This window comes from Danio aesculapii, chromosome 22 (genome assembly GCF_903798145.1).
Source record: "Danio aesculapii chromosome 22, fDanAes4.1, whole genome shotgun sequence".
NCBI lineage: Eukaryota > Metazoa > Chordata > Actinopteri > Cypriniformes > Danionidae > Danio > Danio aesculapii.
This window is the reverse complement of record NC_079456.1, coordinates 20,742,383-20,769,882: the sequence shown is the minus strand read 5'-3', so window position 1 is coordinate 20,769,882 and position 27,500 is coordinate 20,742,383. Positions and strand designations below refer to the sequence as shown.

Below are 27,500 nucleotides of genomic sequence, written 5' to 3'. Positions count from 1 at the left end.
ATCTATCTATCTATCTATCTATCTATCTATCTATCTATCTATCTATCTATCTATCTATCTATCTATCTATCTATCTATCTATCTATCTATCTGTGTTTTACATCCATCCACTCATCCATCCGTTTTCTTCCTATCCATCCATGCATCCATCTGTTTTCTTTCCATCCATCCATCCATTGATCCATCCATCCATCCATCCATCCATCCATCTGTTTTCTTTCTATCTATCTATCTATCCATCCATCCTTCCATTTGTTTTCTATCCATCCATCCATCCATCCATCCATCTGTTTTCTATCGATCCATTTGTTTTCTATCTATCTATGAAACTTTAAATTTCATTTGTTCTGAGTATTACTTCCATTTTTAAAAGAATATATAAGGTTATCAAAGACATTTTGTTTTAGATGATTATAAAACCATATTAGATTTCATCCTAAACATAAACGCTTAAAGAAAAAAGTCCTTTACACAATTCGTTTTTTTAACCATTTATTGGAAGTAGAAACAAACCAAGGCTGGCCTGTTTACCTCCATCCCCGATAAGAACGATCATATTTAGCAAAACGAAAATTAGAAACATCTTTGTAAAAAAAACCTCTCATGCTAGTACAGTCTGTACCACTACACATCAGTAATACATATTTATATATTCACAAGCCTTCCAAAAATAGAAAATAATACCCAAATATCAAAATAAACCGAAAGAAAAGTCAGACGACAATTGAATATCACACCAAAGATACATGCTGGCACAAGAAGAATCTTTCCCAACATGCACTGCTTCTTATATACAGGCAACGAGTGGCTGTTTTGTGGTATTGGGCGCAGTGTGAATGACATGCTGTAATATTATTACTCAAAAACGACAATACACGGCTCTATATTTCAAATCCTATCACATCATGCCAGCATTGTCCAGTCCGCAGTCAATTCAACATTCATTAACATCATTTCCTGTGGTTCAATATTACAGCAGTGAACGGAAGAAAACTAAAATAATACACATTTGCAGCTTCTGTTACTCGCAATGTAAACAATAATAATTTGACACAGAACAGATGCATAGACTATTTGTAGAGAAAACATGAAGCGGGTAAAAATTGTAGTGAAAGGTTGAAAAGTTGACGTCAAAATGAAAATTCGCACATCATTTTTATCAAATCTGGAGATTTCCGTAAATCGATTAACAGTTTGTTCAACCAAAAGTGTAACGCTTCAAAATGTTCATAGAGATCACAAATTAAATCCATATGAATTTATCTGTTTAATCGAGTCCCAAAATCACACCTGCAGCCAATCAGCAGTAAGGGTCATGTCTTGTAACTATTGTGGAGGTATAAAAATGGGTGCGGTCTTATTGGGCAATCCGCTTATTAAGAGTGACGTCACGCGAAGCAGCTTCCGAGTCCAAGCGATCTGTCAAACTGTATGAGGAGACTCAAGAAATGGTAATAATAAACATTTACAAAGCGATGTGATACTTTCGAAAATCACAGTCGCAATACATATATCCATGCCTAATATCCGATGGCCAGAAAGTGATTAACCTTTTAGAAATTGTTAAATATTGACGTCATTGATGCAGCAAGTCCAGAGACTGTCGTGTACACCATGATTTAATATAAAATTCACTTTAATGTGTGATGGGACTAAAAAGTGTCCATAAACAAATATTTTCTCAACTCAAATGAGTAGCGGCTTGGGTCTGGAAACTATTTCATATGTCACGACTTAACAAGCGGATGGGCATCTTCGTATTGGTGCTTTCAAATATCAACATTGTTCCGGAAATTTTGCTTAGTGCATCTTGACGTTTTTTATTTACTGGTTTACACACTATTTTAACAGTTGAAAGAATTTGTAATAATCAGAAAGTATGTTCAATTGAAATCATGAAGAAACCTAATAAACTTAAGAACTAATTATTTAAAGGAAAGAAGAAAAATTAGGTAGTTTTTTTTGCATTCAAATTAAAACATGAAGGAAAAATTGTGTAATTAGTAATTATGACTTTGAGATACAGATACTTTCTACTGCATAATAGTAATGCACTGTAAAAATCAATTACCTGACTTTACTTTAAAAAGTGAGTAAATCTGCCTTAAAATTAAGTAAATGGACTCATGTTATGAATGTTAAAGGTGCAGTATGTAAGTTTGACGCCCAGTGGTTGAACTAGGTATTGCATCCTGGATCAAACAAATGCAAGTGCAGGTTGCCAGATTGAGGACCAAAAGGAGCGAGTCTGATGATCGAGCCTAAAGACTGATTTAAATCGTGTTCTATATAAAAGCAACGGCACACGATAGAAGGAATATTCTCCATATTAAAAGGAGTTTTGTTCTAACTGACATTGCAGCTTGCAGCTGAACAACAAAACTGACAACGATCACCCGCTAAGTGTGAACTCTTGAATGACAACCAAACGTGCCAAAACACTTCAGTTTCAAACATGTATATATTTCCAGCTTATAAAAAGCTACAGCTGGGAAAATAAGTACTAAGCATGTCATGTTTTTTCCTGGGACTAATGATTCTAAAGGAGCTGTTGACATGGAATTGAACCAGATTTTGGTAAAAAACCAAACAATACAAACAATAAAATGAAACAAAACAAAAAAAACCTTGAAAATTAGTTATGTATAATAACAATGAAATGACACAAGGAGAAAGAACTGAACTACTGAAATGTATTTAGTACTTTATTTAAAAGGCTTTTTCTGTAATGACAGCTTAAAGAAGCCTCTCATGTGGAGAACAAAATCACATGAATTGCTCAGATGTGAGTTTTTTACAGACTTCAACAGAGTGTAAAAATCCTGATGGTTCTGCGGGTCTCGTCAATCAATCTGATCTTTATTTTGTATTTTCTATTGGATTTAACTCAGGTGATTGGGTGGGCCATTCTACAGCTTGATTTTCTTTCTCTGAAAGCATTTGAGAGTTTCCTTGGCTGTGTTTTTGATCATTGTCTTGTTGAAATGTCTACTTTGGTTTTATCTTCATCATCCTGATAATGTAGATGTTGGACTGAAGCAGCTAATATTAATGTAAAATGATGAAGGCCAGATCGCTGCTAAATAACTACTGAGAGATTTCAGCTGCTCTCTGGGCTTTCACTGCCTTTTTTCACCTCCCTTTCTTCATGTTTCAATACTTTCTCCCTGCGTCATTTTATTTTATTAGACATAACTTTATTTGTAAATTAATTAGATTTGTTTTATTTGCACATATGGATTTCTTTGGTTGTCGTTCTTAAATGAAAATTTCAAGTCAACAGCACCTTTAGAAATATGTTTTCTGAGAAAAATAGGAAAATAGTTCAATGATTATTTCCCCGCTGTACTTAAACAAGACTAACTGCCTCTTAATTTACATATACATTTTATATATATATATATATATATATATATATATATATATATATAATTTATTTATTTTTCTTAAATAAGGAGATGGAGTATCCAGTCTTGCCTCCGGCGGGTCTTCCACCTCTTGGTAACCCTGATATTTTGGAGGGAGAAAATGACCTCACAGCTTTGACCTTTCTCCACGAGCCAGCGGTACTTCACAACTTGCGTGTGCGCTTTCTCGACTACAGTAGCATTTATACTTACTGCGGTGAGTTTAAGTTTTCAGAACACAGTGGCAAGTTTATACAGCCATCAACCAATAACCTTCATTTTAGTGGGAGTAAAGTTCAAGGCACAGAAATTTAGATCACTCATCGTTTTATTGGCTACTGTCAAGAACTTTAACCAAGCAATCGGTTTATTGGCATGTAAATTAGGCATAGAAATGCATGGTTTCAACTAGATTTCAATCTCAAACTAATCTTTACTTACTGATGCTTTAATAGGGATTGTGTTGGTGGCAATAAATCCATATGAGCATTGCCCATCTACTGGAGAAGAGGTGATTGACGCTTACAGTGGACAGGACATGGCTGATATGGAGCCCACATTTTTTCTTGTGGCTGAAGAGGCGTACCGAACGATGATCAGGTCAGAGCATGCAAATAAGAATAGTTCACATAGAAAAATATCATGCTTTTGGTCTCCCATGTAGAAATCTGATATATGGTAATATTTGCAAATGATAAATATGACACACAAGTTCATATTTGAATTTGGAACCATTTGAAATTCAATATGTACATTACACATATACACTGTAAAAAAGTCTTGCTGCCTTAATTTTTCTAGTTATATCAGCTTACATCAATATATATGTAACCCACTGGTATATATGTAACCCAATATATATGTAACCCCATATATATATGTAACCAACTGGTCCTACTTGCACCCAACCGGGCCTGAGCTTGGATCGAACCAGCAATTCTTTGCATGGGAGTCGGTTGCTCTAACAAAGTGACTATGGCCTCTAGCATCTGTCGCTAGAAGCACCCTTAAAGGTCAGAGGAGTAAGGTTTACCTGCATAGCACTTCGCTAGCTGGCCTTCGTTACATATATATATGGAGTTAACTTGTTGACAAAGGTTCGGCAGCGGGATCACACTCCACTTTGCCTCTTTACCAATCACCTACTCCCTAATCTTACAGTATTTAGGCAGACCAGCCCTCTAGCACTTTTCTTCTTATTCTCTCGAACACACCGTCACTCCCTCTATTTTCCTTGCTTCCTATTAACAATCATACAACCCTCTCTCCCTCCTAGGTTTGAATAAGGGGGTTCAATCACTCTACCAAAATAATACAGAGACGGTACCCCTACTCTAATTTCTGGGCATCATTGTAGGTGCCCGATCAACCTACGACCTGTTCAATGGTTTATCCTCTTCCCTTTCCTTTATCCCACTGTTCCCTTACCATCCCTTTCATCCCTACAATAAAGTCTCGCTCAAAGTGGCGTGGTCCATGCTGGTGAAAAGAGTGTCTAGTCCTGCTCCTGAAGGGCCAATGTCCTGCAGATTTTGGCTCCAATAAATAAAACTACTTACAAATTTCAAATGAGCCTGAACTTAATTACCTACGGATTAGGAGGTTAGGCTTAAACCTAAACTTTGCCGGAACAGTGGTCATAATTTGAATTATCTTAGAGTACCATCAATTTGTATCGTATGTTCATTTAACCCATACAGGGTTCTATTGGTCATCTTTTTACATACCAGAGAGGAGAAAACCCAGTCCATCATAATCAGTGGAGAATCAGGCTCAGGTAAAACTGTATCTGCTAATTCACCATGCGCTACTTTGCTGTTGTGGGTGGTGCAGCCCAGCAGACCCAGGTGGAGGAGAAAGTCCTAGCATCCAATCCCTCATGGAGGTACTTGAAATTTGAATTCTGACCTTTCTGGTGTATGAGGATGCTGTTTATTGACATTTGGTCATTGTAACTTTTGCAGGCAATTGGTAATGCAAAAACAACTCGGAATGACAACAGTAGCCGTTTTGGAAAATATATTGAGATCGGATTTGGACGTAAAGGGGACATTATTGGGGCAAACATGAGGACCTACTTGTTGGAGAAATCAAGAGTTGTCTTCAGGTGCTTGATTTTATAGTGCAAGGGTTTCTCAATCTCGGTTCTGGAGGTGCGGTGTCCTGCAGATTTTAGCTCCAACCCCAATCAGACAAAGCTGGCCTAGCTCTTACTAGGCTTTTCTAGAACAGGGGTGCCCAAACTCGGTCCTGGAGTACCGGTATCTGGATAGTTTAGTTCTAACCCCAATTAGACACACCTGCACCAGTAGGAACTTGCAGGAACTTGCAGGCAGGTGTGTTGAAGGAAGTTGGAGCTAAACTATGCAGGACACCGGACCTCCAGGACCAAGTTTGGGAACCCCTGATATAGTGTGTTAATTTTTTAATCTCTCTGACAAAACTCTTTTATTAAGATGCTTTTTGTTTTATTAATAGGCAGCCAACGAGAGAAACTACCACATCTCTACCAGCTTTGTGCTTCCAGAGATTTGCCAGAGCTGAGGACACTTAGACTTGGTAAAGCCTCAACTGGCGCTCCAAAAACATGCTACTATTTATGTGTTGGGCATGATTGTTTGATCACAACCCAGCAAGCATTTTATGTGTTGAACATTTTTTTATAAATGTCTAGCAGCTATTGGCTTGGTTAAAACAAGGCTAAATTCAAATACTAGAGTAGTCACCAAATAAACAGGACTTAGTAACTAAAAATGTAAAGTCTGTCTAATCCAGGGGTGGGAAAATTCAGTGCTGGAGGGCCGGTGTCCTGCAGAGTCTTGCTCCAACACTAATCAAACACACCTGAACATGCTAAGCAGTGTCTTCAGGATCACTAGAAAGCGATAGGCAGGTGTGTTTGTTTATGGTTGAAGGTAAACTCTGCAGGACACCGGCCCTACAGGACCGAGTTTGCCCATCCCTCATCTAATCTGTGTATTTGACCACTAGTCTGGTTTTTGGCTATTCTTAGACATCTATGGGATTTTTACTGGCATCCCAAATTTAGATTGTTTTAGCCAGGATGTCTACATTAAGATGCCTATTAGACATTTGTAAAGACAAAATTACTTGGTGGGGATGCATCTCTCTAGATTCTGCAGAGAACTTCCATTACACCAACCAAGGACCAGATGTGCACATTTCGGGTACAGATGATGTAGTCGAGCTAGAGCGGACAAGAAATGCCTTACTATACTTGGTAAGGTAAAATACACCAATAAGCTCCACTATTGCCACATTCTACATTTTGTAAAGAGTGTGGTTCATCCCTGCAGGAGTGCAATCTGACCAGCAGATGGAGATATTTCGTATCCTGGCAGCTATTCTTCACTTGGGAAATGTCAACATACAAGCCAGCGGTCGTGGTGGGGACCGCAGCTACATTGATGTACAACACCCATTTCCTATTACTGTGTACATTTCTATGTCAAAATCCAAATAAAAGAAAAAAAATTATGTCTGTATACATTAACACCAGTAGCAGTGCTGTTCTTGCTAATTTGATAACATGCAGAATGTGCTAATAAGGACATCAACGTATTGGCAGGGCGATGACCGTTCCTTGGCAATCTTTGCCAAGCTTTTGAGGGTGGAAGGTGCTCAGATGGCCCAATGGCTATGCCACAGGAGACTAGCAGTGGGTGGGGAGATGCTTGTAAAGCCCATGACTGGCCAACAGGCAAATGAAGCACGGGATGCTCTGGCTAAGCATGTGTACGAGCAACTTTTCACATGGACGGTGCAGAGGCTCAACTCATCCTTACGAGCACATCGGGAAAAGCCCAAATCTTTCACAGGAGTCCTTGATATCTACGGGTATGTGGGTTGTGTTGTACATTTTTGCAACATTATGGAACACTTTTAATAAACTTTTTTTATTGTTTGTAGGTTTGAGACTTTCGACAGGAATAGTTTTGAGCAATTCTGTATCAACTATGCCAATGAGAAACTCCAGCAGCAATTCAACAGGGTAAGTTTCCTGATTTGTGGGATCAATAGGTTCACATAGTTGTCTGTGACCAGCAAGGTTGCCTCGAGTAATTTTAGACCTTATGAAATAATATGAGGTTAGGCCACCTTAGCAATGTTAAGGCAAGTTAATGCTAATTAAGTTGATCTCTGGAGGCCCCCAAAGAATGTGGCACCTTAAAATCATCCTAACTTCTCCACACTTAGTGGTGCCCCTGGTGACCAGGGCACTGTAGCAACAAGGATGGTTAGGACCGTTCCAAGGTCACAGATCAGACTAACCCACCTTAATTCCTGGAAATCAGTTACTATTTAAAAGGACCAGAGGGCCCCAGAAACTATAGTGCCACCTATGTTGAGTCAACTGATTATTTATTAATTAATTTTGTAAAGATTTTTTTGGGTTGTTGCCTTTATTCGGACAAACATTATTTAGACAGGAAACAAAGTTGAAGAGAGATAGGGGATGGGGATGGGAAAGATCCCCAATCTGGCACTTGAACTCGGGATGCAAAAGTACAATTGCAATAAATGTCAGATATGGGTGTTGACTGTCAACTCAATATTTTTTAAGAGTAAATATATCAGTATCTTTTAAAGAGTGACTTGGTTAGGTTGTGCCTCATTAATGTACAATTCACACATGCCTTTTCTTGGTTCCATTGAGCTTTTCAGAACTTGTCTTGCCATAAGCTGACTTGTTGACCCAATTGTTTCATTCTGCAGTCTTTTAAGTATGCTTTTTGTCCTCATCAGCATGTGTTTCAGCTGGAGCAGGAGGAGTACCTGCGAGAGGAACTTCCCTGGAACCGCATTGAATTCAGTGATAATCAGCCATGCATTGCACTCATCGAAGGCCAGCTGGGCCTACTTGATCTTCTGGATGAAGAATGCAGAGTAAAGATAAACAAAATACACATTGCTGTACCTCCTACTGCAAGTACCAATGTTTAAAACAGTCTTTTTCTGCCCTAGATGCCAAAAGGTTCAGATGACAACTGGGCTCGAAAGCTTTATGACCAGCACCTGAACCACAGCCCTCACTTTCTTAAACCACGCATGTCCAACTCTGCATTCATTATTGTGCATTTTGCTGATAAGGTCAGAAAATGATCATTAACAAATGCTCTACACCAAACCTTTCAATGTCTGTGATATTATTGCTGGCTTTTTGCATTAGGTTCAGTATGAGTGTGATGGCTTTTTGGACAAGAATCGAGACACTGTATTTGAGGAGCCCATCAACATCCTGAGAGCTAGTCAGGTATTTCTTGAATAGTTCAGTTATTAGTTCTACTAATGTAGTTTTGTACTCACTGCTTTGTACTGCTTACTCACACCTGTCCATACTCTTCTCAGTCAGAACTAGTTGCAGAGTTGTTCCAGAAAGAGTCAGCAGGGAAATCCCTTCCCAACTCCACTTTTGCAAATGGGAGCATACGTTCAGGGAAGAGAGCTCACAGAGAGCACAAATTAACTGTGGGCTTTCAGGTAAGCTGCTTCTTGTTTCTGTCAGAGAAAAAAGGAAAATAATTTCAAGTGGTCAATGCTCAAAGTTGCCCGTTAATGTGTTTTTTAAACCCCCAGAGGTCTTAGATTTGAACATTTTCTGACATATTCTGTCTTTGCATATTTAGTTTCGCCAATCCCTGCAACTTTTAATGGACACCTTGAACAGCACCACCCCTCATTATGTTCGCTGCATAAAGTCCAATGACCTCAAAAAGCCCTTCCTGTAAGAAAGAAAATTAAGATCTCATATGCATTTATTCCTCTAGAGTTTTGAGTAACCTTTTATCCTTTCTCCATATCAGATTTGACCCCAAGCGAGCAGTGCAGCAGCTGCGAGCATGTGGAGTCCTAGAGACCATCCGAATTAGTGCCGCAGGCTACCCTTCCAGGCAAGTATTCTTCTAGAAGTCTCTCAAATTCAATAACAATATTTTCACCTCCAATTCTTTCAACCAAATTCTAGGTGGACATATGAGGAGTTCTTTGCCCGTTATCGGGTGCTGTTACAAGCTTTTGTTTCTCAGGATGATGTGCGCCATTCCTGTCAGAGTACCCTTCCTGATCTTATCCCTGATCCGGAGCAGTACTGCTTTGGCAAGACCAAGGTTTTCTTTCGTGCTGGACAAGTAGCGGTTCTGGAGAAGCTTAGAGGAGATCGGCTACATGCAGCAGGGGTTTTGATCCAAAGCTGGGTGAGAGGATGGCAGCAGCGTAGGCATTATCAGCGGCTTCGACAGGCCACATTTATCCTGCAGCGGTACACCAGAGGAACCCTGGCCCGAAGGTGAGTTTAGTGTGACCTAAAGAACATGAACTGTAGGTTTTTTGGTCCCATGCTAATTGTATACTTTGTCCTTTTATAAGTTTTTGTATATTTTTGAATCTAATTGTAAGTATGTATTTCAATGTTACCTGACCAGGTTGGCGTGGACCCCTCCGTTACACACGTGCTGCTTTAATCATCCAGAAAACATACCGCATGCTGGCTGTGCGACAGCTTTATCTGACCATTAGAGGGGCCACCATTAAAATCCAGGCCTTCATCAGAGGAACCAAGGCTCGTCGAATTTATTCACAGGTACAGGCTTTAAAATGTGACTTTAAAGTCTTGATGAAATCAATATTTACAATGTTTATTTTTCTAGCGCACATTGTTATGCTTTACGTTAACAATCGGTTAATTCACTGAATTTGTTTTAGTCTTCAAGGTCTGACCATTTGCTTCTGCATTTGAAGTGGCGGTCCTGCTCTGTTGATTTCAGTTTCATGGCTTCAGCCACAATATTCTTAACCATGCCCCTTTTACCATTAGCTTTCTCCAAGGAAAAAGAAAGCCCAACTCCCTACTCAATATTCCATTTCAGTTGAAAGTACATCAACATTCTAAAATAAAAAGTCTCAGCAACTTTCGTTTCATGCTGACTTTAATGGTGTGTGTCAGGCTATATTATGGTGGCTTGAGAAAGCGAACATGCTGTTATACTACATACATTTCTTCTTCTTCTTCTGAGACTAATTTCTATATGCATCTCCTCCTAGACCGTTTAAGCTACAAACACCTACAAACAACTTACCCCAGACCTCCAAACTGGTCTGACTCGGGTTGCTATACCTATTCCAACTGATCCGACTTACGGTTTTCCTAAACTGACCCGGAAAATTAGGAAATGTCCCATTGACTTAACATTGGACCAGACTTTGTTACCCTTATAACTTTGCGCCAGACTGTCCTAGAGACTTATGGTTGGGCTCATTTAACTCAGACAACCAATCTGCCAATCACTGATGACTTTTCAACTTACTAGCCACACCCTAGCAACCACTTACGCCACCCTAACAATTGTCCCATAGACTTCCATTGTAAAAAACTGCCATTGACTTTACTTTGGACATACTAACAACATAACAATCCATACTAGAAACATACTAACAAACATACTAATCATACTAGCAAACATGCTAATTCATACTATAAACATACTAGCAATATGCTAATTCATACTAAATTCATGCTAACATGCTAGTTTATGCAAGAAACATGCTAGAAACATGCTAATTCATACTAGAACCATGCTAACAGCATGCTAATTTATGCTAGAAACATGCTAGCATAATGCTAATTCATACTAGAACCTTGCAACTTAAAGTAACTTAAAGTAAAATATTTAAAAGTGCAGTGTGTTTTAATAACCTGTTTTTTCTCTCTAGATGCTGACAGAGCGGGCAGTGTTGGTCTTGCAGGCACGAGTGCGAGGCTGGCTGGCCCGGAGCAGCTACAGGCGCATCAGATGTGCAGTGGTGCTCATGCAGTGTTGTGTTCGTAGAAGAGCAGCACGTAGAGAGCTGTTGCGTTTGCGTGCTGAGGCCCGATCTGTGGAGAAGTACAGAGAACTTAATAAAGGCATGGAAGTCAAACTCATGCAGCTGCAGCTCCGAGCCGACCAACAGGTGAGAGGGTAAAAGAATGTGGGAGTTGTAATGATGCTTTTCACAATCTAAAATGACTATAAGTCTCTGCAGGAGTTTCGGGTTCAAGGCAATAAAGAGAAGCATTTCCATTTTGATAATGCATTAATCAAAAACACCTTTTAAAAAGACCACAAATTGAGAAGCGTCCTCTTATGCTTCACAGAGACCCATACTCAAAAAAATTGATTTATCTCTTGCTTTTGAAAATAAGCTTTTCTATTAACATTAAATTCAAAACATCATTGTCATGATGTCAAAAACATTTAAATTGTTAAAAATTGGACCCCGAAACACAAAAACAAAGGACAATTTTTATTTAATTTTTGGTTCAAAACCATCTGTCTGACCTAAAGTGGGACTGATAGTGACTTAAAGTGACTTGTGGGTGTGTTTTCATCTGTCAGGCCAGAGAAAGCGCATCTCTGAGGGAAACTCTTCAGACCGAGCGAGAAGCTCACAGCTCAGAGCTGGAGAATCTGCGCTCCAGCCTTCTCAAACTGCAGAACCAGCTGAAGGAGAGCATAAACACGGCTCCTTTAGTCAGCCAAAAACAGGAGGAGGAGTGGAGGAGAGCCGAGGACAAGGCCAAACAGGAGATTCTCCAGCTGACACAGGTGAGTTCACTGTTACAGGAACACTCCAATTTCTTTGGAAATACACTCATGTCACAGCGCCCCTAGAGTTAAACAGTAGAGTTTTACCATTTTTCAATCCATTCAGAAAATCTGGAGGTTTGGCAGGAGCACTTTTAGTTTAGCTTAGCAAAATCATTGAGTTGGATTAGACCATTAGCATCTCGCTTAAAAAAAATCAAAAAGGACTTTTGATAATTTTCCTATATAAAGCTTCTCTCTAGTAACATCATGTACTAAGACTGATGGAAAAATAAAATTAGCTATTTTATAGGTCAATATTGTTGCATAATAGCATTGTGCCTGCTACAGCCATGGTACAGCAGCAAATTTTCTAGATATTTTCCAGCAAAATATTATTCTAATAAACTTCGCCAGACTGAGAGTACAGTTCCCAGCCATATCGCCTAGAAAATAGCTGCTTTTCTTTTTCTGTGTGTTTTATTACACAATGTAAAATACAGAAGTGTTTATGCTATGCTACGCTAAGCTAAGCTAAGCTAAAAGTGATACTGCCAGACCCAGATAACTGTTTAACTCTGGAGTTGTTGAGCCCTGGTTTTCAGAAAATTGGAGTGTTCCAAATACAGTAGATCAGCCATTTTGTTTTTAATATCCACCTTTCTAAAATTATGGGTTGTTTCGAAATCTTTTTAATTGCAAATTGACAATCAGAATAACTGAAACAAATAATTCATACACATGGTGTGAAAACCGAGCGAGAGGTACATTTGGTTTTGTGCTGTATTTTTTGTCCATCATGAAAAAAATGTTACTTAATTGCTATCTGTAATAAAGTTATGATAAGCTCAGAATCTTAATGTGGAATTAGTATAACAAGCATACATGGACAAATCTCTTTTGGGTTCACCGTTTTTGTTTCCAACAAAATATTCGATTTTTGTATTACTACCAGTACAGTAATATTCAATACATTAGTAATTATTCGTGGTCTGCTGAAGTTAATGTCAAGTTGTCTTTTGATACTGGATGAATGAACTGCGAGAAGATTCTTTAAAATAAAAATACTTTGCTGAAGGTTTACAGTTTAACAGAAGTTACCACCATAATTCACACCGTTTTTGTTTATATTCACCGGTTTCTGTTTGTTTTCTCTTCACTTCAGGAAATCCAAGCTCTGAAAATTGACAGAGATTCTGTAGAGAAGGAGAGAGATGGTTTGGCTATTCGTTTACGGGATCAGGAAAAAGCTCAGGAGGGTAAAAGTTCAATATCTGCCATTTCAGCTTATATATTATGTTGATTAATAGATCAAATAGCTGACTAATTTAATGTATACAACTTTAATATATATATTATTGAAATAGCATTAATCAAAGTATATAATAGTAATATACAGTATACATAGTAAGTATGCCACTTTTTGCCATATCATTTAGAGAAAAATACTATTATGAGACAACATAAGCAGTAAATGAAATGGTTACTGTAAAAGATATAATAACAAAAATATATATTAAATAATCACAAAAATATTATGGGTAACACGTAACTTTAGTTAATGGATTCAACCATGACCATGATAATGACTTGTGATGATTTACAATATATTGTATTGTGAATATCAGCGCGTGTCTAGTTTGGATTATGAAAGCAATAAAAAGTGATGGTATTAATGCATATGTAAATGAAAGGGATTATTTGTGTGTGTTCAGAGAGCCGGCAGCAGTCTGTAGATCAGGAGATGCTTCAGTGAGAGCAGAGCTGGAAGAGGAGAGAAGAAGATACCAGAGTTACTGAGAGAGTTTACAAGACTAGAGCAAAGATATGACAACCTCAGAGGACATGAGCTTATTCACCACCAATGAGGTACATCTGCAATCACAGTCTCAATCTCTTCTCAGATATTCTGAACACGCACACACGCACGCACGCACGCACGCACGCACGCACCGCACGCACGCACGCACGCACGCACGCACGCACGCACGCACGCACACAAAATATATATATATATATATATATATATATATATTATATATATATATATATATATATATAATATATATATATATATATATACTATATATATAGCAGCAAATAAATGACTATAATAAACATTTATATTATACATTTGTTACTAAATATAAATTTTCAATAAAGGCAAGTTTCAGGATAATACATGGTGTATAAAGTGAACAGAGAAAAATATTGAAGTGTTATACTTTTTAATAAAATCAGCTGGAAATATTTATACTGTAATATAATTTATTTATATTTGTATAATAATAAATCTGCAAATAGATGTATACACATATGATGAATTGTAATGAAGTTTAATGTAATAATGATGAAGGCATAATATAAAATTATATAAAATTAACATAATATCATATTGTGCAATAAAGGTTATATTAAAATAAAAAAATTATATTTTGATAAATCAAATTATATGTAATATTGCTCATTTATATAATACCCAAACAAATCTGCATATATAAATTTGCATATATCTCATCGGCATATTCATTCATTTATTTCTTTTCAGCTTAGTCCCTTTATTAATCTTGGTTGCCAAAGTGGAGTGAACCGCCAACTTGTATATAATATATTATATATATATATATATATATATATATATATATATATCTATATATATATATATATATATATATAACATACAGTTGAAGTCAGAATTATTATCCCCCTTTGATTTTTTGTCTTTTAAATCTTCCCAATGATGTTTAACAGAGCAAGGACATTTTCACAGTATGTCTGATAATATTTTTTCTTCTGGAGAAAGTCTTATTTGCTTTATTTTGGCTAGAATAAAGCAGTTTTAAATTTTTTAAAAACCATTTTTAAGGTCAAAATTATTAGCCCCTTTAAGCTAATTTTTTTCGATAGTCTACAGAACAAACCATCATTATACAATAACTTACCTAATTACCCTAACCTGCCCTAGTTACCTAATTAACCTAGTTAAGCCTTTAAATGTCACTTAAGCTGTATAGAAGTGTCTTGAAAACTATCTAGTCAAATATTATTACTGTCATCATGGCAAAGATAAAAGAAATCAGTTACTAGAAATGGTTATTAAAACTATTATGTTTAGAATGTGTTGAAAAAATCTTCTCTCCGTTAAACAGAAATTAGGGAAAAAACTAAACAGGAGGGTTAATAATTCAGGGGGGCTAATAATTTTGACCCTCAACTATATATATATATATATATATATATATATATATATATATAATATATATATATATATATATATATAATATATATATATATATATATAATATATATAATATATATATAGTAAATACATTGTATATAATTCCTATGAATACATGAGTATATATGTGTGTTTCCTCACAGCGTTCACGTGGACATCGCTACGAACAGATTCCACAGTGTCTTTAGAGCCTCCTTCACCCGTCACCTCACCGTTCTCAAGTTCACCCGTCTTTCCCTTCACCGAGCAGGTCAGGAGGATCAGCGTAACATCACCCACCGACAGGGGACGTGGAGCCAAGAACATCCTCTGGTCAGAGTTCCACATCCAAACTAGACAGGCTCTGCCACAATTGATCTTTCAGTTTTTGCCTAGGGGCAACATAAAGTGCAAAAATATACCTTTAAAGATATCCTGTTGAAACTGGCAATTAAGATGAATATGTAAATATATGCTGTGCGTTTTCCTTTAAAGAGCACTTAAAGGGACAGTTCACACAAAAAATAAAGATTCTGTCATCATTTACTCATCCTTTACCAGTTTCTTTCTTCTGTTGAACAGAAATTAAGATGTTGTAAATCTGTAACCATTAACTTCCAAAGTATTTGTTTTTTTCCTACCATGGAATTCAAAGGTTACATGTTTTCAGCTTTCTTCAAAATATGAATACGTGAACTCTCCCTTTAAGATGGTGTTAAACATGGAAAAACATTGTCAGTGCCATTTTCTAGAACAATTGTACTTCAATCTGTACTCAAATGTACTTGCACATATACTTGTGTATGACTGATCATAGAGGCGTTTGCAACAGAGAAACTTTTTAATAGTTCCTAGAACCATTGGCAAAGTCATGTGCATTTTGCAGTGTTTGCACTCCAGAAACTGAGAACAATGTTAGTTTTAGGAACTCCATTTGTGGGAATTAAATTAGCTCCTACTGCAGAGTAGGGACTAATACAGCACAATAGGAACTAACGTGATTTATGGAAATTAGCTGATTAAGCGAATGAATGTCATACAAAAAGCAACAAACTACTTAAAAGAACTCAATTTTTTTTGGAAATAGACTCATTTTACATCTGCCCTAGAGTTAGTTGAGTTGTACCATTTTTTTTATATAATCAGCAATCCCTGGGTCTTACAAGACACATCCAGAAAGCAAATGTTAGCAGCATTTACCTTTTGCCTTTGTCTGCAGTGTTGTGTTCTTTCCTACAAGCTGTGGTTTAGTTCTTCTTTTTGCTCTTTAAATCCCAGAAGTCCATGTTTCATCTCCATAATCATAAAACCCAGGACACACACTGAAAACACAGCTACTATCACAGCATCCTCACCATCCACAGTTGTTGATTTTGTTGAATGCAGCTCTTGATGTCACGGTGGTCAGCTTACGTAACTTCAGAGTTCCTTGTGATGGTGGAATGCAACCAAGAAATTCGTCCAGAGGGAATTAGTCCTTGGAGACTGGTGTCTAGTTCCTATAACTGAGTTCCTTTACTTAGTGTGAAGCCCCTTTTTTTTATGGATTGACAACAGTGGAGATAAAGGTGGAAGCTTCATAGCCATACCCACCTGTTACATCATCAGCAGCACTGACTAATGGTAGTTCCATGACTCCCGAAGAGAACTCTAATGAGTTTTATTTTGGCCTGTTATGTTAGAAATTACGCCAGCTTATTTTTTCCGTTTTGTTTAAATCATATTGTGGCCTTTTATATATCTAAATAATGTTTAGTAAATTCATAACTTAAAACCTCTTATCTAATAAATGAATATATACTGACAGAGCATGCTGATGGAGGATATGAACGTTGCAAAGGACGCAGCTGAGAGGATGAAGAACGAGGATCTCAGACATGCCTACGATGCTGTTCGAGTGGCCAACAAGTCAGTTTCCTTCTATCTACGGGTACCTGATAAAGTCATCAGTAATTAGCAGTAATGTTTATTTCTCCAGGTTTCTAGAGACGCAGCTGTTTTTCTCAGAGAGCGCAGTGGGAGCAGGAGATTTCAGCACTCAGGATGAATCTGCAGCAACTACAAGACAGAGACACGTCTGGAGATCCTGACATAAATGTAGTCATTATGTCGGAAACTACTGTTTGTTGTGCTTTAGATTTGTTCAGTTGTAAATTTTAGTTTCTTCGTGTATGTATGTGTGTGTGTAAAGGATCTAACGGAGCAGGTGGCGGTTCGAGAGCAGGAATGTGTCCGATTGCGGCGAGAGCTCAAGGAGCTGAAACACACTGTGAGCCTCAGGAGAATTCTGTCTTATGCAGGTCTGTGTTGGTCCAAAAGTATTTTGACAACTAAAACGCTTTAAAAAAGTAGTTTGACAGTGAATTGAATTATTTTAGTAACATGAAGAATGTTTGATGAAGTCTGTGTGAAATCAAAACTGACAGTGTTTATATGGCTCACGCATATTGTTATTCTTTAGGTGAACAATTAATTCACACAAGTTAATCCACTGAAAAAAAATAGTTTTGGTAGTCTTCAATCAAATTTGCTGCTGAGTTTGGAGTGCTGGTGGTTCTTCACTGTTGACGTCAGTTTGATGGCTTCATTCACAATACTCTCAACCACTCTATTATTGTACAAATTACTATCAGTTTTCTATAAAGGAAAGATGTGCAAAAAAAAAGAAGAAAGCCCCACCCCCTACTTTATATTCTGTGTCAGTTGGAAGTACATTAAGATACTGATATAAAAGTCTCAGCAAACTCACGCTGACTTTACAAATCATGAACCTAAAGAAGATTTTGTGGAATGAAAAGTTTCTGTGGTTGGTCTTGGGTCTGTAGATTTAACATTATGGTCCCTATCATACAACCGGCGCAATAAGGCGCAAGATGTGTTTGCCCCGATGTGTTGCTATTTTCAGACCAGTGCAACCTTAATTTTCCTGTTTTCCACCACGTTGCTTAAATAGCTAAACCATTTGCACCACTGTGTGGACTCATGGGTGTAGAAAAGACGTGTGTTGAGGTGCATTGTTGGTGCGTTGCTATTTTGAGGAACTAAAATAGACTGCAATAGACCAGCTGAAAGCAGGTCTAAAGTCCAGAGCAGAGCGCGTGAGTTGTGCACCTCGCTTACACATTGCTTTAAACACGCAGGATGTACAGCAATACACAAATATCTTTACAAATAAAAAAGAATTTAAGGAATAAAATATTACAAAAATTATTACTTTCTATATAAATATAAAACCACTGCCTTAATCTCGGGGGGCTTTTTTCAGTTTATTCACGACAATTTACGTTTGTATAATGTTATTATTATCATTAATATTATTTATTATATGCATATTTATATTTGTTTTATAATAAACAAGCTTAGTTTTGTCCACCTGTCAGTTTTTGCACAATATGGGGCATAGCATGTTATGTTATGCATAACTCAGTTTTTTGACCACTCTTCATTATTATTGTTCATTTATGCGTTTTGCTTGAAATTAGAACTGAATTTAGAAATAGTTTTGAAACAATTTTTTGCGCTTAACAAACAAAATTAATTATGTAGGCTAATAGATGTCTGTGCGTACAACACCGCTTCCTATCCACGAAAGAGAGAAGTGAAAGTAAAGTTAAATACAGATTGGAAAAGGCTCATTCTCTCATTCGCACTTCAGATCTGCAGAACTGTTTTCTAGCTAGTGAAGCGCTCAGTTTTTCCACTTACAAAGTCTGCAATATAAATAGCAAATGCACCATGGTGCGACATAACTGACTCTTAAAGGGTATGGGAGGTGAGACTCTGATTGGTTTATTCTCAAAACACACATATAACTCATTAAGAGAATAAGCTCAACCCTGTTAGACCATGATCCTTAAAATAACAAAAGTGGATTCTGATACGCCCTTAATGCTTTTGCACCCTGTGCTTCAGACTTTGCGCCTAGATCATTAAAATAGAGCCCTAAGTCACAGAAATTCATATTTTTTTGATTCAGTGGCTAATTTGTATTAATTCGTATGATCTCATAAATACATTTCAGTATGAACTGCTCATCCCCCATTGACATCTGAGTTTAGGGGTGATGTTTGGGGGCACCCCTTTTAAAAATCATACATTTGCATATAAATTAAAAAATAGCATGAAATCGTATGAAATTAGCCACTTTTCGGACAATACATAAAATAGTTACGTTTCTTTGGGACTTTGAGCTTGTAGATTACATCGTAGACAGTTAAATGTGCATAAAATAGTTACATTTCCTCATGTGTTTGAGCTTTTAGATTACATTATATACTTGAAAGTGCCATATATAATAATTATCAAAAATATATGAATTGCTTTTTTTAATTAAGAATCTGTGATATGAGAGTTAAAAAATGTGACGGTCCACACACTTTGGAAAAATGGTTGCAAACAGTAGCAAATTAGGGTTCTTTTTGGCACTAAATAGGGCCATTTCCACAAGGTTCCACAGAAAAACACGATTTGAATATGATTTATAATTTTTAAAAGACCATAATGGTGTTATAAACTGTATAATAATAGTTTAGTTTCACTAGTGATAGTATAATGGTGTATTTATTTATATTGGTATTCCTATAATATATTATTTATTAATATCTATTATTTATACATTGATACCAAAATTGATTTCTCTGTATTTTTTCCATGACTGCATGTTTCGGAACACTTTATAAAAATGTATTTTTATCGCTCAGGTCTACCTGTTGCCGAGTCTCAGGATCCAACATCTCCTTCCCCTCAGAGGATCCAGACGATCACTGGACTGCTGGAGTGCAGGAAAAAAGACGAGAGCAAACTGATCAAACACCTCATAACAGGTCAATAACAGGAGTTTATTTATTTATTAACTCAAGCTGACTGACGGGACTGAATGTGTTTCTGTGGCAGACGTGCGGACGGAGAGCGTCTTGTCTTCGTCTCCTGGACTGGCGGCTCGGGTCTTGTTTCTCTGTGTGCGTCAGGCGGACTGCAGCGGAGATCAGGCGCGGGGTCAAGGACTTTGCAGTGCTGTTGTGAGCGGCATTAAAACTGCTCTGAAGGTGAAGGAGAAGATTTTATGGTTATTATCCTTTAAGCATCCCCATATTCAGGTAAACCTGGAAAGGATAGTTCACACAAAATTGAACATTTGCTGGGTTTTTTTTTTTCGGTCCTGGAGGACCGGTATCCTGCATGTTTTAGTTCAATTAAACACACCTTAACCAGCTAATCAAGCTCTTTCTAGGTATTCTAGAAACTTCCAGGCAGGTATGTTGAAGAAAGTTGGTGCTAAACTATGCAGGACACCGGCCCTCCAGGACTGAGTTTGGGCATCCCTGCTCTAGAGCACAATCCTCCTGTCGCATAACAAATATTAAAGGTAAAAATGGTCAGACTGATTCATAAGACCTCAATGTATCATTTAGAGCCATGAGTATTAATTTAGTCTAGCTTGTATAGGGTGTTATTTGACTCTCAAAGTGCTGATGGACTTTAACTCGCATTTTATGAATAATCAAGAATGGTTTCTGCTAAAAATCAGTGTATCACTTTATTTTGACTGTCCCACTAATTCTCAATAGATTATAAGTAGACCGTTAGGTTGGGGTTAGTGTAAGTTGACATATATAGTTGAAGTCAGAATTATTAGCCCCCTTTGAAATTATTTTTCTTTTTAAAATATTTCCCAAATGAAATTTTCACAGTATGTCTGATAATATTTTTTCTTCTGGAGAAAGTCTTATTTGTTTTATTTCAGCAAGAATAAAAGCAGTCTTTAAATTTTTAAAAGCCATTTTAGGGTCAAAATTATTATTCTGTTTAAGCTATATATTTTTTCGATAGTCTACAGAACAAACCATCATTATACAATAACTTGCCTAATTACTCTAACCTGCCTAGTTAACCTTATTACCCAGTTAAGCCTTTAAATGTCACTTTAAGCTGTATAGAAGTGTCTTGAAAAATATCTAGTCAAATATTATTTACTGTCATCATGGCAAAGATAAAATAAATCAGTTATTAGAAATGAGTTATTAAAACTATTATGATTAGAAATGTGTTGAAAAAATCTTCTCTCCGTTAAACAGAAATTGGGGAAAAAATAAACAGGAGGGCTACTAATCCAGACTTAAACTGTACTTGCAAAGTTTCTTCTAGTCAGTTAAATGTCTGTTGGAGGAGCAGTATCAGCAGATATTAAGCAGACAGTCCACTAATACTCAAATGAGAAGTAATTGGCAACGACTACACCTTTAACTAGGTGTTCAGGGCTATCCGCTTAAACCACACTACACTTTTTTGATAATTAAAACAAATAATATACAGTTGAAGTCAGAATTATTAGCCCCCCTTTGAATTTGTTTTTCTTTTTTAAATATTTACCAAATGATGTTTAACAGAGCAAAGAAATTTTCACAGTATGTCTGATAATATTTTTTCTTCTGGAGAAAGTCTTATTTGTTTTATTTTGGCTAGAATAAAAGCAGTTTTTAATTTTTTAAAACCATTTTAAGGTCAAAATTATTAGCCCCTTTAAGCAATATTTTCGATAGTCTACAGAACAAACCATCGTTATACAATAACTTGCCTAATTACCCTAACCTGCCTAGTTAACCTAATTAACCTAGTCAAGCATTTAAATGTGACTTTAAGCTGTATAGAAGTGTCTTGAAAAATATTTAGTCAAATATTATTTACTGTCATCATGGCAAAGATAAAATAAATCAGTTATTAGAAATGAGTTATTAAAACTATTATGTTTAGAAATGTGTTGAAAAAATTATTTTCTCTGTTAAACAGAAATTGGGGAAAACAATAAACAGGGGGGCTAATAATTTTGACTTCAACAGTATATAGTTTTCAGGCAAAAAACAAACAAACAAACAAAAAACAATAAAAAATGTAACTGAAAATGTAGATTACAGTAAGCTACATAGATATTTGAAACTTATAATTGATTTAAAAAATTTCAATCTACATACCAAAACCTTTAATCATTTGGTGTAATCAATAATTGTTTTTTAAATCAATTAAAAAATTTAAGTAAAAGTTATTAAAAGTAATTTAGTTATCAAATTAAAAATGAAAATTTTTATGAGCTCTGGTGATCATCCTCTGGTGATCACAAAAGAAGATACTTTGAAAAATGTTGCAAACCTGACTTCCATAGTATGTTTTTATTTTTTGACTATGAAAGTCAGTGCCTTCAATCGTCAATCATTCTTCAGAATATCTTTGTTCAACAGAAGAAAGAAGTTTGAAATCAGTTGAGGGCGAGTAAATGATGAGAAAATGTTCACTTTTGACTAAACCTTTCATTAAAGTCCAACAGCAGTTTGAAACCACACCATCAGGGCATTAATCATTCATTTTCCTTCGACTTAGTTGATTCATCAAGGGTCGCCACAGCAGAACACGCCAACTTATCCAGCATATGTTTTACACAGCGGATGCCCTTCCAGCTGCAACCCAGTATTGGGAAACATCCATACACACTCATTCACACTCGTACACCACAGCCAATTTAGTTTATTCAGTTCACATATAGCACATGTCTTTGGACTGTGGGGGAAACCGGAGCACCTGAAGGAAACCCACACGAATACGGGGCGACCCAGCTGGTACGCAAACTAGAGACCTTCTTGCTTTGAGGCGACAGTGCTAACCACTGAGGCATTGTGTTGCCCCCATCAGGGCATTAATTGTCTGTAAATATACTAACAGTACATTTTTGCTGTTGTAGAAACATGGCAATGATCTGGACATGACGGCTGTGTGGTTGAAGAACTCGTATGTGCTCAGAGACCTGCTGCTCCAGCACTCTCCCCGACAGGTCACACACAGTCTGTTCATTTGAGTGGTTTTGCGATAATGTGACTTTACGTGCTGATTGTGTGTGTGTGGTGCAGGAGTCGAGGGGTTCAGAGGATCTGCTTCCTCTAGTGACGGATGTGCAGGAGTTTGTTCGAGCTCTCAGTGATCTGTGCATTCAGTCCTATCAGCAGCTACTGTCCATCTCTGAGAGCCGCCTGCAGCCCATCATCAGTAAACACACACACAAACGCACGCACACACACATATAACATTTTTACTATACAGGTGAAGTTAAAATTATTAGCACTCCAGTGAATTTTTTTTCTTTTTTAAATATTTCCCAAATGATGTTTAACAGAGCAAGGAAATTTTCACAGTATGTCTGCTAATATTTTTTTCTTCTGGGAAAAGTTTTATTTGTTTTATTTCTGCTAGAATAAAAGCAGTTTTTAATTATTTTTTTTTTTCCAGAGGACAAAATTATTAGCCTCTTTGAGCTATATTGTTTTTCGATAGTCTACAGAACAAACCATCATTATACACTGGCATAACTTATTATAAAATTTAAAATTAAATTCCACTTCAAGCTAAATATTAATATTTTGAAAAATATCTAGTAAAATATTATGAACTGTCATCATGGCACAGACAAAATAAATCAGTTAGGCAACCATTTATGGCACCTTAGCAACTGTTTAGCAACACATTACTAACCACCTAGAACACCCTAGCAACCGCCTAGCGATGTCTTTGCAACCACCTAGAACCGCCTAGCAACCATTCGGAACACCCTAGCAACCCTAGCAACCCTAGCAACCTAACACCTTAGCAACCACCTAGCAATGCCTTAGCAACCACTAAGAGCACAGTAGCTACGGACTAGCAACACCTTATCAACAATTAAAAAACACCCTAGCAATCGCCTAGCAACCACTTAGAACACCCTAGCAAACCACCTAGCAATGCCTTAGCAACCACTCAGAACACCTTTGCAACCGCCTAGCAACCATTCAGAACACCCTATCATCTGCCTAGCAACATCTTAGCAACCACATAAAACACCCTAAAAACACCTTGACAACCACTCAGAACACCCTAGCAACCCCCTAGCAACCACTCAGAACACCCTAGCAACTACCTAGCAACACCTTAACAACGACCTGGAACATCCTAGCAACCGCCAAGCAACGCCTCAGCAACCACTCAGAACACCTTATCAATTGCTTAGCAGCGCCTTAGAAACCAGTCAAAACATCCTAGCAACTCCTTAGCAATCACCTAGATATCACTCAGAACACCATAACAACCGCCTAGCAACACCTAAGCAACCACCTAGAACACCCTAGCAACCGCCTAGCAATGCCTTAGCAACCACTCAGAGCACCCTAGCAACACCTTAGCAACCACTCATAACACCTTAGCAACCACCTAGAAACTACTAAGAACACCCTATCAACCTCCTTGCAACACATTAGAAACTGCCTAGCAACCACTTAGAACACCTTATCAACGCCTTATCAACCGCATAGCAACCACTTAGAACACCCTAACAAAAGGCCTAGCAACATCTTAGCAATAACATAAAACACCCTAACAGAGCCTTAGCAACCACCCAGAACACCCTAGCAACTGCATAGCAACACCTTAGCAACCGCCTAGCAACCTCTCGGAACACCTTAGCAATCACCTAGCAGCGCCTTAGCAACCAGTCAAAACACCCTAGCAACTCCTTAGCAATCACTCAGAACACTCCAACAACCGTCTAGCAACATCTAAGCAACCACCTAGAACAACCTAGCAACCGCCTTGCAATGCAATAGCAACCACTCAGAACACCCTAGCAACCGCCTAGCAACACCTTAGCAACCACTCAGAACACCCTAGCAACCACCTAGCAACACCTAAGCTACCACTCAGAACACCATATCCACCGCCTAGCGAGAAACATGCCAATCCATAGTAGAAACATGCTAACATATATGCACTTATCCATCTATGGCAGTGGTGCTCAACCCTGTTCCTGGAGATCGACCTTCCTGCAAAGTTCAGCTCCAACCCTGATCAAACACACCTAAACCAATTAATTAGGACCTGAACAGCACTTGATAATTACAGGCAGGTGTGTTTGATATGGGTTGCAACTGAAATCTGCAGGAAGGTCGATCTCCAGGAACAGGGTGTGTCACCCCTGATCTATGGCAACTGTTTCAAACTTCTTAAAACTACTTCAGTTATTTAAACTTTGAAGCTACTTCAAACTTTCAGACGAGGCTTTCTCAAGCCACCATAAAGTTTGTATACGAACTTTACTTTTCTAGTTAATACTATAATATCTCATTTACATATTTATTTCAATATTAGAATGCATAGTATATTATTTCACTCTAAATAATAATCATAATCCTAAAGAATAAATGCTAAAGACTCACTTATAAGTTTGTGTACCCATGCAGTCCCGGCGATGCTGGAGAGTGAGATGATTCCTGGCCTGGCTGGATCCTCAGTGAAGCTGAGTGCGGCTCGTAAGCGGGCCGGTTCAGATCCGCGTCCTCCAGGCGGTTCAGAAGGAGTCTGTATGTCCTCAGTCCTGCGGGAGCTTTCGGCGCTTCACACGTCCCTGTCCCGTCAAGACCTGCCCTCCGTCCTGCAGGAACAAGCCTTTCACCAGCTCGTGTACCTGCTGTCTGCATCCACCCTCAACAGCCTACTGCTGCGCAAGGACATGTGCTGCTGGAGCCGCGGCCTGCAGATCCGGTCTGTACTAAACACCGCGCTCTTCATACAGTACATTCACAGTGCTCAAACTGACCTTTTTTATACTACAGGGCTCTTGAATGCTTTATTCTGATTGGCTGATGGACATTATGCTGAGTTCACTCCATGTCATAATTACCATACTTTCGAGATGACAACATTGCTACCTAATTCACTTATATACACTCACCGGCTTTTTTATTAGGTACACCTGTCAAACTGTTAGAAATTGGCAAATTTCTAATCAGCCAATCACATGACAGCAACTCAATGCATTTAGGCATGTGGACATGGTCAAGACAATCTGCTGCAGTTCAAACCGACCATCAGAATGGGGAAGAAATGTGATTTAAGTGACTTTGAACGTGGCAGGGTTGTTGGTGCCACACGGGCTGGTCTGAGTATTTCAGAAACTGCTGATCCACTGGGATTTTCATGCACAACCATCTCTAGGGTTTACAGAGAATTCGAAAATAAGAAGGGAATGACCAGACTGGTTTGAGCTGATAGAAAGGCAACAGTAACTCAAATAACCACTGGTTACTACCGAGTTATGCGGAAGATCATCTCTGAACGCACAACATGTCCAACCTTGAGGCGGATGGGCTACAGCAGCAGAAGACCACACAGGGTGCCGCTCCTGTCAGCTAAGAACAGGAAACTGAGGCTACAATTCACATGGGCTCACTAAAATTGGACAATAGAAGATTGGAAAAACATAGCCTGGTCTGATTAGTCTTGATTTCTGCTGCAACATTCGGATGGTCGGGTCAGAATTTGACGTCAACACCATGAAAGCATGGATCCATCCTGCCTTATATCAACGGTTCAGGCTGCTGGTGGTGGTGTAATGGTGTGGGGGATATTTTCTTGGCACACTTTGGGCCCATTAGTACTGAACCTTATTGACATTTATGTCTGTCAAAATAAACACCACACTCAATGTAATGTACAAAAGAGGAAATGCTTTATTAACTTTGAGAACAGGGGCATTTTAAATGCGGGTACCAGGGAGAGAGATATAGACGTCAAGGGCCACACGCGATTATCATGCCCATACCTTTACACACAATGAGTTTAACACATTACTAGAACAGTGTTTCAAACAGCACTCAACATCTTGATCTACACTGCACACAAAATTAAGGCGCATCCCCTGTGATCATATCTCCCCCTCACTCGCCTCCCACACTTATCACCTTTCACACACATAGCAGTCACACTCAACATCCATAAACACAAATGGAGGTTTAAAAAGACACTCTCCACACAGCCTTTGAGACCCAGCCATGTAGAAAGGCACCAGCCTCATCACAGAGTAGGAAAGAGCTCACTTCCACGATCACACATGTCCGCTATAGGATTCAACCGTCTGCAGTCCGGAGGCGGGGCCAGGATACTCAGTTCATTCATAAAATGTGGAGAGAAGGCGGGGCAGGTACTCCACAACTCACAAATGACTTAGGCTTAAAGGCTTAGGCCGAGGAAGTGATCGACTAAACATTAACGATCCCCCCTAACTCCACTGTCTTACATTAAAGCCCTGTCTGACTAGCTATCTTCATCTCTGGAGGGCATATTGCCCCCGAGAGACAGCTCAACGGAACTCACAACTTACCACCTTGGACCTCGCGTCTCTTTCCTGCACGTCTCTTTTAAAGAGTCTCATTATATGCTGTTTACAGGTAAACCAATCAGGAAAGTCACATGGTCATGAGATCTCAACATTCCAAAGTA

The 27,500-nt window shown here is 38.0% G+C and overlaps 1 pseudogene; it reads left to right on the top strand.

Annotated features, from left to right (window-relative positions):
• Nucleotides 1-3,458: 3,458 nt before the first annotated feature.
• LOC130216696 (unconventional myosin-Vb-like) overlaps nucleotides 3,459-27,500 on the top strand; it is a 27,447-nt pseudogene continuing 3,405 nt past the window's right edge.